The 15,875-nt window shown below is 42.2% G+C and overlaps 1 pseudogene; it reads left to right on the forward strand.

Moving 5' to 3' along the window:
• The first annotated feature begins 14,401 nt into the window (after positions 1–14,401).
• On the forward strand, positions 14,402–14,453 carry LOC121547300 (annotated as a pseudogene).
• Positions 14,454–15,875: the final 1,422 nt, after the last annotated feature.

Consider the following 15,875-nt stretch of genomic DNA (forward strand, 5'->3'; position numbering starts at 1 on the left):
TTGGTGATGTGGACACCAAGGAACTTGAAGCTCTCAACCTGCTCCACTACAGCCCCGTGCTGTGGGGGCGTGCTCAGTCCTCTTCTTTTTCCTGTAGTCCACAATCATCTCCTTTGTCTTGATCGCGTTGAGGGAGAGGTTGTTGTCCTAGCACCACATGGCCAGGTCTCTGACCTCCTCCCTATAGGCTGTCTCGTCCTTGTCGGTGATCAGGCCTGTTGTGTCATCGGCAAACTTAATGATGGTGTTGGAGTCGTGCCTGGCCATGCAGTCATGAGTTTAACAAGGAGTACAGGAGAGGACTGAGCACGCACCCCTGAGAGGCCCCCGTGTTGAGGATCAGCGTGTCGGATGTGTTGTTACCTACCCTTACCACCTGGGGGCGGCCCGTCAGGAAGTCCAGGATCTAGTTGCAGAGGCAGGTGTTTAGTCCCAGGGTCCTTAGCTTAGTGATGAGCTTTGAGGGCACTATGGTGTTGAACGCTGAGCTGTAGTCAATGAATAGCATTCTTACGTAGGTGTTCCTCTTGTCCAGGTATGAAAGGGCAGTGTGGAACGCAATAGATATTGCATCATCTGTGGATCTGTTGGGGCGGTACGTAAATGTGAGTGGGTCTAGGGTTTCTGGGATAATGGTGTTGATGTGAGCCATGACCAGCCTTTCAAAGCACTTCATGGCTACAGACGTGAGTGCTACGGGTCGGTAGTCATTTAGGCAGGTTACCTTAGTGTTCTTGGGCACAGGGACTATGGTGGTCTGCTTGAAACATGTTGGTATTACAGACTCAGACAGGGAGAGGTTGAACATTTCAGTGAAGACCCTTGCCATTTGGTCAGCGCATGCTCGGAGTACACGTCCTGGTATTCCATCTGGCCATTCGGCCTTGTGAATGTTGACCTGTTTAAAGGTCTTACTCACATCGGCTACGGAGAGCGTGATCACACAGTCGTCCGGAACAGCTGAAGCTCTCATGTATGTTTCAGTGTTATTTGCCTCGAAGCGAGCATAGAAGTAATTTAGCTCGTCTGGGAGGCTCATGTCACTGGGCAGCTCGTGGCTGTGCTTCCCTTTGTAGTCTGTAATAGTTTGCAAGCCCTGCCACATCCGACGAGCGTCAGAGCCGATTTAGTACAATTCAATCTTAGTCCTGTATTGACGCTTTGCCTGTTTGATGGTTCGTCAGAGGGCATAGCGGGATTTCTTATAAGCTTCCGGGTTAGAGCTCTACCCTTTAGCTCAGTGCGCATGTTGCCTGTAATCCCTGGCTTCTGGTTGGGGTATGTATGTACATTCACAGTGGGGACGACATCATCAATGCACTTATTGATGAAGCCAGTGACTGATGTGGTGTACTCCTCAGTGCCATCGGAAGAATCCCGGAACATATTCCTGTCTGCGCTAGCAAAACAGTCCTGTATTTTAGCATCTGCTTCATCTGACCACTTTTTTATTGACCGAGTCACTGGTGCTTCCTGCTTTAGTTTTTGCTTGTACGCAGGAATCAGGAGGATAGAATTATGGTCAGATTTGCCAAACTGAGGGCGAGGGAGAGCTTTGTACGAATCTCTGTGTGTGGAGTAAAGGTGGTCTAGAGTTTTTTTTCCCTCTGATTGCACATTTAACATGCTGATAGAAATGAGGTAAAATGGATGTAAGTTTCCCTGCATTAAAGTCCCAGACCACTAGGAGCGCCGCCTATGGATGAGCGTTTTCCTGTTTGCTTATGGCCGTATACAGTTCATTGAGTGCGGTCTTAGTGCCAGCATCGGTTTGTGGTGGTAAATGGACAGCTACGAAGAATATGGATGAAAACTCTCTTGGTAGATAGTGTTGTCTACAGCTTATCATGAGATACTCTACCTCAGGTGAGCAAAACTCGAGACTTCCTTAGATATCGTGCACCAGCTGTTGTTTACAAATATACATAGACTGCCACCCCTTGTCTTACCAGAGGCTGCTGTTCTATCATGCCGATACAGTGTATAACCCGCCAGCTGTATGTTATTCATGTCTTCGTTCAGCCACAACTCGTGAAACATAAGATATTACCGTTTTTAATGTCCCGTGCTTGTAGTTCGTCCACTTTATTATCAAGCGATTTTAAGTTGGCCAATAGTATCGACGGCAAAGGCAGATTAGCCACTCGTCGCCGGATCCTTACCAAGCACCCCGATCTCCTTCCGCGATATCTCCTTTTCTTTCTACTGCGAATGACGGTGATGAGGGCCCTGTCGGGTGTCTGGAGCAAATCCCTCTCGTCCGACTCATTAAAGAAAAATTATTCATCCAGTTCAAGGTGAGTAATCGCTGTTCTGATGTCCAGAAGCTCTTTTCAGTCATAAGAGACGATAGCAGCAACATTATGTACAAAATAAGTTACAAACAATGTGAAAAAACACACAAAATAGCATGGTTGGTTAAGAGTCCATAAAACGGCAGCCATCCCTTCCGGCGCCATTGTAATACCAGTACATGGCAAAAAAAAGTTATGAACTACTGAAAACACTACCTAGATTTGAATTTAGTTAAACTACCACCAAGCTAATGCAAAATGTAGTTAAATTACTAGTTGAACTACATGTAGTTCACTACTCCCCAACACTGGATGAGAGTAACGAGTTAGATGGGTTGTTTAACCCTGTAGCTCAGTTGGTAGAGCATGGAGCATGTATGCACTCACTAACTGTAAGTCGCTCTGGATAAGAGCGTCTGCTAAATGACTAAAATGTAAATGTAAAATGTAAAACTCAGAGCATGCCCCTGAAGCCCATGAAAACTGCATACTGAAGAGGAAACAAAACATCCTCTTGCAAATCACACCCATGTCACTTTGCACTTTGACCTCATTTGTATCTTCTCTTATGACAAGCATTTATTACACCCCATACACTTCACTGAAACACTGTTTGGGTAACCATCCTAAAAGGGATGAGCTTGGCAGCAAGAAGGCAACTGCACATTCCACAATGAGGCACCTTTTCAAAAAACCCGACAGTAATTTGCCAATACATCTTCACAAACAGCCAATTCAACCAGAAAGTAGCCCTAAATTCTAGCCCTAAAAACAGGGAAGTGATTCACAGACAGGGACCATTGTGGTTGGAGTGAGTTAGTGTGAGGTAGCCGAACAGAAGAGAGGGGTTTAGGAGGGAGTCTGAGAGAGTCTCCGAGGTTAATTGCTACAGTACAGACAGTAATTTGCTCTTTGTATTGGTAGTTATCTCTCCTCACAGTTGGTGTGTTTTGCCGAGTGGCCGGCCATTAATCAAACCTTTCTCCGGCAGGTAGTTGGGCGATCCATCACGCTCGCTCTCCCCCTCCAGCTACAACTCCTGTCCCATCAAGAGATAACCCCCCCTAATTTAACGTAGCAACACCCAACCTTGAATATAATTTCAGCGTTTGCCGAGGCGAAGGGTCAAGCGAATCGTGAGCGCAATTTGGAGCGTTTTTGAGAAATGTCGCTGGGTATTGGTGGAGGGAATGTTTTGACCTGCCAATCAGGGAGGATAACTTTGCAACTAATAGCTTCCTCTTGGCTAGAATTACAGTACTTTACAATAGACTATACATTAATCGTCCTGCTGTGACTGTGTACTTTTGTTAATTTCTCATTTCAAGCTCCTTGGATGAAAACAATATCGACAATAACAAGACCCAAACTAAACCAGACGTCAATCTTTGCCTAATTGCGAAGTTGTCCTCCCACTCACTACCAAACTTATATTACAACCTGCCTCATCCAGTATTTCCCATGGGCTGATGTTTTCAGTTTATTGTGAATGTGATATGGTACTTAAAGACAAAAGTTCAGTTACAGTTCAAAACTCTGAAGTTCTTCGTTTTCTAATGGTCTAGCTAACTTGCTTCCCATCAAACCCACCTATCGTAATGCTTAATCTCTCCTTCTCACTCTAGTATGTGTCCTGTTCTTGTGTATTCGTCCACTGTATAACCCTGTCTTTTAGCCCATAAAGTTAGGTGTGATCGGGCAGCTTGCGTCAGCCCTTGGAGACCCCTCTGACTCCCCCTCTCAGACCTGGCTACCACTGAGGAATTCTCATCGGGTTTATGAGCTTCAGCTTTGCATCGTAAATAACCCAATCTAGCAAACACAATGCAAATGGGGCCTCCTGGGTTCGACTGCCCTCTGCTCCAACACATAGTCAAATAAAAGAGCAACAGTAAAGGAACACAGAATTTAAACGTATTTGTGGACAGCCGTGTAGTCAGGCTTTAATGAGCTCTGGACAGAAAGAGTAGAGCAGAGAACAGAGAGAAAGAGGAGTTAGTGCCAAACGGCTGGCTGGCTGGCTGGCTGACTGGCTGGCTGACTGGCTGATTGGCTGGCTGACTGGCTGACTGGCTGGCTGGCTGGCTGACTGGCTGGCTGACTGGCTGGCTGGCTGACTGGCTGGCTGACTGGCTGACTGGCTGATTGGCTGGCTGACTGACTGACTGACTGACTGACTGACTGACTGGCTGGCTGACTGACTGGCAGACTGGCTGGCTGACTGGCTGACTGGCTGACTGGCTGGCTGGCTGACTGGCTGTGCCTATGGGTTGTAAAGAAAAAGGAAGCACATTTTTGCAAGCAGAAAAATGAGGCTCAAGCTGAGTAAAACAATGATTCAAGGTTGCCGTGATAAACGAGCGTGTCTGTTCTGATAGCAGAAGGTCATGTGCATCAGCCCCCAGTGTGCTTCTGCCATCTAGCACGCAGTCAGGGTGCTCGGTTGGCACCTCCAGACACCAGACCAGAAAGCTGTTTTTAACTATGGCAAAAGGATCACACAGAGCCTCAGTGTATACAACATCCACCCAAGAAACACAACTTCCTAGTCTTTCAGAACCAATCAATTCAAAATAGGCTCCATTGAAAACATGACAATGTTAATAGAGATCACAGCTTGTACTTACGTCTACAAAAAGCTGAGCTGTATGCCACAAATTCATTGAAGAGTTGTGAGTAGGCACAGTAAGTATTGAACTGAGATGCCAGTAGCAAACATGTTATCAACGGGGCATCATGTCTCACCCACAAAAGTCTACTACTGTATTTCTATGAAGTTTACAACAGAAAAGTGTTCCCTGTTCTTATCCATGTCATGGTGGTCCTCTGTAGCTCAGCTGGTAGAGCACGGCGCTTGTAACGCTAAGGTAGTGGGTTTGATCCCCGGGACCACCCATACACAAAAAAAAAAAATGTATGCACGCATGACTGTAAGTCGCTTTGGATAAAAGCGTCTGCTAAATGGCATATTATTATTATTATTAGCAACCAAATGGAAGAAAACAGACTGAAACCTGCCTGGACTTGTCCAATAAGAAAAGCTCATTATGGTTTTCTGTTCTAGTGTTTAAAACAATGTTCTGTTGCATGCCCTCATGAACACGACACTGGCGCATGTATCCCCTGTGCTTCTGTGTGTCAGCCCAGTGTAGTGACTCAGGGTCCCCCCTGCGGATATAATCACAGTGAGCGAATGAAAGAGCAAACCGCCACTTGGTTCACACATCAGAACCAGCCAGGATCGTTCACTCTTCCCTCTCTTTTCCTCTCCCCCCTCTCCCTCCACCTCTTTTCCCCAAAGACAAGCTCCACTGTTTTGACAAGAGCTTCACCACTTCCATCTTTCCTTACACAAACAGGTCAGGATGAAGATCAATAATGTGCTTCGATAGGCTCTTATCTCCGTCCAAAGGGGGCCTTATCTACGCCGCTTAAATGGTGTTTTATGAAAATTCCTTGAAACCTAATTCCCTCAGATGGAATAAAAAGAGAAAAATTTGTTTTCTTCGAGATATAAAATGCACCAACGCCTATAAAATAAGCTTCACTTATCTGTTGCCTGTGTGCATATCTCCACTGGTGCTGAAGTACCTTTGGAAAATACCATCAATCCCCCAAAAAAAAGCTGGTTCTTGAGTTTCTCAGATGAATGCACCGTGGGTGCGATTAAATAAATATGGCTTGTATTTATTTTGAGTGCAGTCATTTTAGGGAGATTTAAACCTGGGCGAGGAGTGGAATTTTGAGAGCTTTACTTTACTTGCAATATCGCCATGACTGTAAGTGGCCTGCTGGAATGTCTGTTTTATGGTTCTAATTCTTCTAGGTCTCAAAGAATCTTCCTGTAAGGGTTTGTCTAACCCATCTATTCCACCATAAGTGTGTCACTGAAATGAAATTGTCGTATTATAAAAGCATGTTTTGTATTGCACTATAGACGACAAATTACATCAAACGCCCTTTCAAGAAATTGCCCTGGGGATTCATTACATATCTTTTACAGTGTAATAAAGGATTTATACAGCATTTAATATGTATAATTGTGGTGATAGTATTATACAGCATCAGTGGCGTGTATTCATGGATGCCAAAAGAAGCCAGGCTTCCCCCAAAAGATTTACCAAGACAAAAATAAAAAAACATAACATTATTTATCTTCTGTCTCTCTGTGTTTCATAGGCCGAATGTACTGACCAGAGAAAGCATCCGAGCGAGCAAAACAGCGCCCCTCTGTCTCTGTACGGGTAGCCCATCTATCTGATGCTGTCTGGTCATAAAGAGTATTACATTGTTGCCGTCCGTAGCATTGAATGCAAGGGAAGCCAGCGAGCATTTGGCCTCCCTTGATAAAATCAGTATCCAATAATAGACAATCAGCGTTGAGCTAAACTGAGTGAGCTCAACTGTGAATGGTCCTGGTGCACCAAAAAAAAGTGTAAAGGGAAGCCAGTTTGGATTTGGCTTCACACCAATCACATCACATCAAGCCAAACGTCATGTCCTCCGGTAGCTAGCTAGCTAGCTAAAATGGGCCCTTTCCTAAATTAGCCATGGACGGAGATAGGGATTTGGACTTGTGGTTTTACTTAATTCTCCAAGCTGGCCAATGATTATAACGGTGATTCTGATCCAACCATAAATTCATACATTGTGCCTCTGACCTGAGAGGATGGAAGTTCAATATGTAGCTAGATGTAGTAGGCTAATGTTAACTAGCTGACTAATCGTTGCGCATGAAAGGAAATTAAGCTAGCGAGCAAGCATTTTAGCCAGGTAGCCTAGGACAATAAAAACTAAAAGTGTGTACTGTATGACAAGAGTCATAGACCGTTTAGGCAATATGAAATAGAGGATGGCATTGTTTTTTCTACTTACACACACACACACATACACACAGAAATCAGTACCATGGAAAGCCATGTGATATTTAGCTTACGTTGATTGGACTAAATTGTTTATGGTATCTATTAGATTCAGCAGAGGTGATTTGATGATGTTGAAATGTTGAAGTTGAAATGGTGCTGGCATAGTGGAGGCAGCTGATGTTGCGCTCCGGTTTTGTGATGAAACAAATGTGTGGTTGAATTTGTTCTACCACTGTGTCTTCTTATTGTCTCGGCCTTAGGCCTATATATCACAGTGTCGAAGCATATGAACTAACTAACAGGTTATAGAGCAAACAATGCAATTATCACAACACATAGGTTGTAATGTGGATTTTTTTGGGGGGCTTGGCTTCCCCAGTGATTTTACCCACCCACCGCTACTGTACAGAATATAGAATGTTTAATAGTGGTAATAGTATTTATACAGCATATAGTATGTTTAATAGTGGTGATAATATTCATACAGCATATAGTATGTTTAATAGTGGTGATAGTATTTATACAGCATATAGTATGTTTAATAGTGGTGATAATATTCATACAGCATATAGTATGTTTAATAGTGGTGATAATATTTATACAGCATATAGTATGTTTAATAGTGGTGATAGTATTTATACAGCATATAGTATGTTTAATAGTGGTGATAGTATTTATACAGCATATAGTATGTTTAATAGTGGTGATAGTATTCATACAGCATATAGTATGTTTAATAGTGGTAAGAGTATTTATACAGCATATAGTATGTTTAATAGTGGTGATATTATTTATACAGCATATAGTATGTTTAATAGTGGTGATAGTATTTATACACCATATAGTATGTTTAATAGTGGTGATAGTATTTATACAGCATATAGTATGTTTAATAGTGGTGATAGTATTCATACAGCATCACCGCCTGGTATGGCAACTGCTCGGCATCTGACCATAAGGCGCTACAGAGGGTAGTGCGTACGGCCCATTACATCACTGGGGCCAAGCTTCCTGCCATCCAGGACCTAAATTATATACTAGGTGGTGTCAGAGGAAGGCCCCAAAAATGGTCAAAGACTCCAGTCACCCAAGTCATAGACTGTTCTCTCTGCTACCACATGGCAAGCGGTACCGGAGTGCCAAGTCTAGGTCCAAAAGGCTCCTTAACAGCTTCTACCCCCAAACCATAAGACTCCTGAACAATTAATCAAATGGCCACCCAGACTATTTACATTTACACTGCTGCTACTCACTGTTTATTATCTATGCATTCTCACTTTACCCCTATCTACATGTACAAATTACCTCGACTAACCTGTACCCCCGCACATTGACTCGGTACAGCATATAGTACAGTATGTATAGTGGTGATAGTATGTATACTGTCATGATTTAACTGGATTTGAACCCAAATGCAGACAACTACACCAAGCCAGAGAAGGTTTAACAGGTTTATTTACAATGTTCAATAGTCCAGGTTTCCAATAATAGGGGAAGAGCAAGTCCAGGTTACAGGGAGGGTAACAGATCCAGGTCAGGGCAGGTGTGGTACCGTAATGTCCTAGTGTCCGTGGTGAGTCCAAAAGGGAGGTCCGGTAGTGGAAAGCAGGATGGTGGTGGCAGGAGTGAAGCGGAGGCAGGAGTCAGGTTCCAATAATCTGTGGCACAGGAGAAAAGTAAATAGAACAGGCCAAAAACACAAAGAGCGAAAATAAACAGGTTGAGTCGACAGCGAGACTAACATGGTCGTCTTGACTATGATCTGACGATGAGTGGCAAGTCTGACCGGGTCTTAAAGGCTGAGGTGATTATGGTGAATGAGCTGCAGCTGGAACCCTGACTCCCGCACACCAGACTTCACTCCTGCAATCAAGGACAGACAGAGGGGAGGGGGAGAGCAGAGAGAGAGCTACCTAGCAGCAGTAGGCCTAACATATACAGCATATAGTACAGTATGTATAGTGGTGATAGTATGTATACAGCATATAGTGCAGTATGTATAGTGGTGATAGTATTTGATATTTACACCATAACTCCTCTTGATTGAACCAGATTCAATTAAAAAAAACTCAATATTAGATTACATAGGGAAGCATATAATCGGGTAGAAATGTTTCTCTCTTATTACTATCGATAATTGATTATACAGAGACCAGATAAGCCTCACATTTTTATTTTTTTGTGGCCACAGCTTCAAGATGAGTATCGATCTCCCTCTGCTGTCAGAGTGAAGATCAGCAGGAGACAGTCATATATATTGAGACGGACTGTACTACTTACTTGTTGTTAAATAAATGAGGTAGATTCTTAGTACAACACACTTTTTTGTAAATTGTCCATTGAAACGGGAAAGTCACCACTCACCACACACAACCAAGAGGCTGGAAGCAGCAGGTTCAGCCACAGAGCAGCGCCCCTGGAGCAGGTTAGAGGTTAAGTGTCTTGCTCGAGGGCAAAGCGGCATGTAAAAAGTTGAGCTGTTTGATGATAACTGACTGGAAAGTGTGATATCTTGTTGTCCTTTCCAGATGGACATAAACAAACACTATAGTGCCATGCAAGATTGTGATTCTACTATACAGTGAACAGCTTCCATATTCAACAGGCGGACCAAAATGGTGATTCATCTATAACCTGTCAGAAATGTAGAGTTATTCAACTAGCCCATGTTACCTAGGTAGGTGCCAGATTAGGTGCCCAGGGGCCTTGGCCCCTAGGGGTCCACAATTGATTTTTTGGAGTCACTCAGGTATCATATGAACACATATCAGACATGGCAACGTGTACAATTGCAGGAAATTAGCTTTAACACTGCTAAATATTCTCTACGCCAACAAGAGGGGGGTAGAATTTTGAACCCTTTGGGGTTATATGGGTTGCGAGGTGGGGGTTTGTTACTACGCCGATAAATGACAATATCCATCCGGACCTTTGCCACCTAGGAAATGTGTCTGACCGGACCTTCTGAAATAGTATTCGAGTTCCCCTGGTGTACAGTATGTCCAATTCCATTGGCAGTTTGAAACTCTGATCATCCTATGAACTTTGTCATGGAAATTGAAAATTAATCTGGGAGAATTGTAGTGAACAGTCGGGCTTGTCCATCACTCAAATTCCACCCACATGAATTACTAGAGGACCTGCATCTGTCTAAAACATACAAAACACTTTGGCCCCATCTTGTGGTTGGAGCAGTACTCTACAAATGTAACCTGGTCAACATGTAGGTATACTGTTGCTGTGTTTATTAGGATCAGTAGGCATTGAAATGTAGGATTCTTGATGCATTTTTAAGGTAAAATAAATACTTAAAACCCACTCTATGGTTATCACTCTATGGTTACACTTATTTGGATAGACCCTATAGATCAGGGGTGTCAAACTCATTCCACTGAGGGCCGAGTGTCTGCAGGTTATTTTCCTTTCAATTAAGACCTAGACAACCAGGTGAGGTGAGTTCCTTACTAATTAGTGACCTTAATTCATCAATCAAGTACTAGGGTGGCGCGAAAACTAAACAATCAACAAACTATCCACTGCAACAGTTTGCTGGGATTAGGGTTAGGGAAAAGGTTAAGGGTTAAGTTTAGGGTTATCTATTAATATCAGTCCAGTAACCCTTTAACCCCAGTAGTTGAGCATATACCCAGTTCATACAACAGTCTAAACTAAATAAATGAAGAAATACAACTTAGGTAAATGTACTTTCAATGAGATGAAGTATTCAAATCCAGTGATAGCCAATGAGACATCACCATTTTGTAGATATGTTTTGCTAACTGTATCTGACCCTATGATTCCTCTTTCGTACAGGTGCAGTACAGCACTACTACGGTACAATAGGTTATTATAACAACAAAAAACACTATCATGGCATTTTGTATATATACAGTATTAGAAAAAATCCACTCAAATAATAATTTACTATTTAGATCAAGTCAACGTTTCCTCCCATGTCAGTGCAGTTTAGAGATTGGACTTTGACTCTTTACCCATAATGCCTCCATAAATACCCTGCATTGTAAATTATAGCCTTAACCAATCCCACTTTCTCCTCTAATGTTTTGGCTAGAACATGACCACACAGAGCTTGGACTACGTCAAATCTTTCAGCATTCAGTTTTGCTTGCTCTGTTAACAAAGACTTGGAGCTCCTTTGAAAGAAAACACTATTAGTACAGGCGACTGAGAGGGTCTCCTCTTGCCCATGCACTGTAAGCATTCCACTTCGAAAAAGATAATATTTGCTCCTTGAAAAAGTTAGGTAATCCGTGGCAGCAGAGTTGATCCGCGACCAATTGCAGTGAAACTTTAACGCCATACATCACCGGGTTCATTTATCACAGTGCTTTCTAAAGTGATCTATCAACACCACACGCTGTTTGGCACCCTCCTGTTATTTCAGCTGATTACTAAATCAAGACTCAATTCAACGGCCAAATCTCTCCTTTTGCTGTGTTGACGACTGACTCTTCTGTATACCATTGAGGCTGCTTGTGGTTTGTCAAGACTCGAGACCAGTTAAATCATAATGTGTCTTTGCCATCAAGTCACAGTAACCCAAGTAGCACAGATAAATCCTTTCTGATGCACCATTAATATTAACAATGGCCCAATTTTCAAAAATATCATCAGTCATTACAGTTTTTCTTAAAGGGATGACTTTGACGTAGTTGAAACATTACCAAACACAAATCATCCAGTACATAACAGATTCTGTGGATTTCAATCTAAAGACGTGTAGCACTGATTGGTGTAATTAAAGGGGCACTCGGGATTCAAACAACAACAAACTAGATTACCCCGCCACTCTTTTTGGTAAACAGGGGGCTGCAGAAATGTAACCACTTTTAAATTCATTGACAGAGCTATGGGATGCAAACATTGACCATCCATGAGATCAAAATGAAAGTCAAAAAATTGATTTACCAAACCCAGATTGCCCCTTTAAAAAAACATATATGGTGTAAGCCAAGGTGTGGGAATTGTTTACTCACCTACTTTAGGAAAGAAGGCATGTAGTACAGCACAGCGCAACTGGTTGGATATTATACATTCATGTTACTGTTTAGGTTATTTGCTGGCTTCCTCAGTCTACGGTTGCGATAAGAAGCTAGCATTTTCATGTTGACTTAAAGAAGCTATGCTACTGAGCATAGGAAGAATGAAAAGCTCTCCATAACCTCTGGTCACCTTTGTGCCAATGAACAGTACATGTGAACAGTGACCAATGACCCAAGATATAGTGCCCTCTAGTGTATAAATGAAGTGGAATATACAAAGACAGACAAACTATAGACTACACAACACAAGCACCACATAACCAGGCCAAAATGGCTCCTAATGAAATCTCTCCATCAATTTACAGTTAATTCATTCTCAGCTTACTGCATTCTCCTAACCATGGAGGATTTAGCCATTTTGCATGTATTAACAAAAAATCACACATTTACTTGACTGACAGTACGTCTTACAAGGAACTCTCTTTAGATTATACATCAGAGAATCCTGGATAGAATATAACTTTATTGTTCATCGAAAAGGAAATGTGTCTATTTGCTGTCAACACACACAAAAGCTGCAGAGGGTTAGCAACAGAGCAGAGTGGCTGCAGCAGGTTAGGGGTTAAGTGCCTTGCTCAAAGGCACAACGCCACGGTGGAACAGAGCTTCTGATGCCAGCAACCCTCTGGTTGCCAGCTCACACCCACTAGATTTTCCCTGTCAGCCCTGGGATTTGAACCGGCAACCCTCCGGTTACTAGCTGCTTCCCCAACCTCAAGGCTACTGCCACCCCCAATCCTGCAGCGTCAATACTTGTTCCCGTAAATGTCTGCTAAAGAGCAATATTTGGAAACCACCATGATCTCTGGGCCACGCACCAAATAGTCAGATCATATTCCATCCGAGCGCTACAGACAAAGGATTAAGCCACTTAGCATCTCCACTCTAAGCATTCCTTCTCCTCTGCAGCTCTACAGGCGATGCAGTGTGAAGGGTTACGCAAGTTCAACACCAACACATAACACTGCTGGATTAGGAGCGATGGGACTTGCAAAACGACTCCCATATCACCATCTGTTATCGCTCTGGGTGTGTTGGTGTGCTGGCTCTCTTACTGCAGTTTAGCACAGTGTGGAGGGAGCCAGCTGTGTGGTGTTTGGTGGGTGGTATTCAAGTGCAATGACTCCGATCACTGTGCAATGACTCAGACCACTATGACAGCATCTCTCAATGCAGCCATCTCCCCCTTAACCCCTTTCCAGAACTAAGCACTCAGCTGGTTGAGTCCAAATCAGCATCTGCCCTGGGATTTTTGGGGGAGGATTTAACTTTTTCCATGTCTAGAACAATGTCAAATGTTAACACAGCCGTCCCACAGGGAATATACATCAGTTCAATGTCTAGATTTGATTTATATTTGATTGAGTGGGTATGGGTATGGGTAAAAGTTTGGTAAAAAAACAACAACTTGAAATATGTGTAGATTGATGACTTTGCAAATCTAATAATCTTTCCACATTGATCCACATTTCTTTCTTTAAATTAATGACGTGGAAATAACGTTGATTCAAACAGATTGTGCCCAGTGGGATCTTTGGCTTATCTTCCACTCTCAAGGGAACAACGGATGTGTGCATTTTCATAACAGATCTTTTTGATGAATGTGTTTGCATAAAAACACATCACATCCAGGCAGGTGGCACCAACAGCTCTAATGAGTTGTGCCCACAATAAGTACGGTGGTGTTTTTGTTTGCTCAAGCTTATCCCACATGAAAAAATGTTACAGTTTACTATAGAATACTACAGTACTGAATTCTGAAGTATAGAATTCTGTAGTAAACTGTAGTATACTGTGGAATACTATACTACAACCTGTAGTATCCCTCTAACATGTGTAGTACTTACTATAGAATGTTTTAGTATACTGTAGTAAATAGTACAGTATTATCCAAAAAAAACACTGTAGTAAATACTACAGTAATGTCCGTCAAAACACTACAATCTCAAAAAAAGTACACTTTTTTAAACTATAGTAAATACTATATAGTATTTAATTTGCATATAACCTGCCCTTTCCTCTCCCGCATTTCACAATTTGTGCCACTCATAAGTGAGAAACCTACATGCAAACTATAGACCATATTTTGCTCCCTAAAGGTTATAGAAAATACTGACCTATCTGTCTGTCTGTCTGTCCGTCCGTCCATCTTTCTATCTATCTACATTCAGGTTATGAGAAATGGCTCTTTTAGTATTTCTCCAGTAGGTTTCCTCAGGGAGAAAGCCTCCACTTCTATGTCAAAGATAATAAAACAGAAACACTATAGTAAATACTACAGTAATGTCAGCAAAAACACCATAGTAAATACTACAGTCTGCAAAAACATTACAGTAAATACTACAGTACACTACAATCCGCAAAAACACTACATTAATTACTACCGTATTGACTGTAGTCTTTTTGCGGACTTTAGTCCACAAAAATGCAACAGTGAATACTGTAGTATTTATACCATAGTATACTATAATATTTTGTCATGTGGGTAAGTCATGATTAAGGAAAACCTAATAAATACGTGTGAAAAGGTTGACCGGTTTGGTGACAGTTTCCACACGTTATTCTACCCAAGTGTGTATGCACTCTTCCGTTGTGATATAAAATACGTTTGGTACAACTGCTCTGATAAATGCTTTGTACATCTGTTTGTTCACCTGAGTGTGGACTAACTAAGCGGCTATAGTGCTCCAATGAGGACTTGAGCATCTGACGTGGGTATAACAAGGAACGATGCCCAAACCAACATGGTTCCCTGGGATCTTCTTTTCTCTTGGTACTGACAGACAGGGTAAAGGTCAAAGGGTAGTGCTTTGTGTCCTGAAAAAGACCGTCAGGTTTGTGTCAACATGGCACTGTAGATAACATCCATAATCAACATACAGTACTTTCATTCAAGTCTACATCAATGCATAACTAAGTGAAAATTCAAACTAAGATGTATTATTTGTGTTTGGTAATATTAATGGGAAAATTCTCTATTGTACAAATCAACTTGTAGCAGGTGAGGTAAGGATAGTCTGGGCACTTGTTAAATTCCACTTTCTTTTCCTTCACATATTCCAGCAGTTACAGTAAGAGGTGTGGTGCAAAAAAAAAAAATAGCCCCTATGATTCAACTCCTTCAGTTCCTCTTGGATGAATGGGCTAGTTTGAAAAAGGGTGCAGTGAGGCTTTGAGCATAAATAACATATTTAAGTAGGGTATGTTATAGTGGCTGTGGGCTACTTTGTCTATAGAGACAAACACCCTGCAATGATTTAGTGGCTCTACATCATACCTCAGCCAAGATGGAAAACAAGGTGACTTAAAGAGTTCAGCCCTCACTGTATTTGATCTTACAGAACACATACCGCTCCAACTTTCCAGGACAGAGCCCTTGACAAATTCATAGGTATGAAAACAATGTCTGTTTCTTGAGCCCCATTCATTGCAGATGCCCTCTGAAGTGCTCTTATTCAAATGTATCATTGTCACAACTTTATCCCAGATCCTATCTTCTGGAAGAAGATCCCTGTCTTTGCTGAAACCTGTTCAGCACAGAGCCAGTGTTGTTGACATTAAAAACAAGGGGTGAATTTTAACTTTCACTTAGAGCACTGATTTACAGTAATGTCATATGATTCAACGGTTACTGACTTCTCTTTTCAATTCAG

This window comes from Coregonus clupeaformis, chromosome 3 (assembly GCF_020615455.1).
Source record: "Coregonus clupeaformis isolate EN_2021a chromosome 3, ASM2061545v1, whole genome shotgun sequence".
In the NCBI taxonomy this organism is placed as follows: Eukaryota; Metazoa; Chordata; class Actinopteri; order Salmoniformes; family Salmonidae; genus Coregonus; species Coregonus clupeaformis.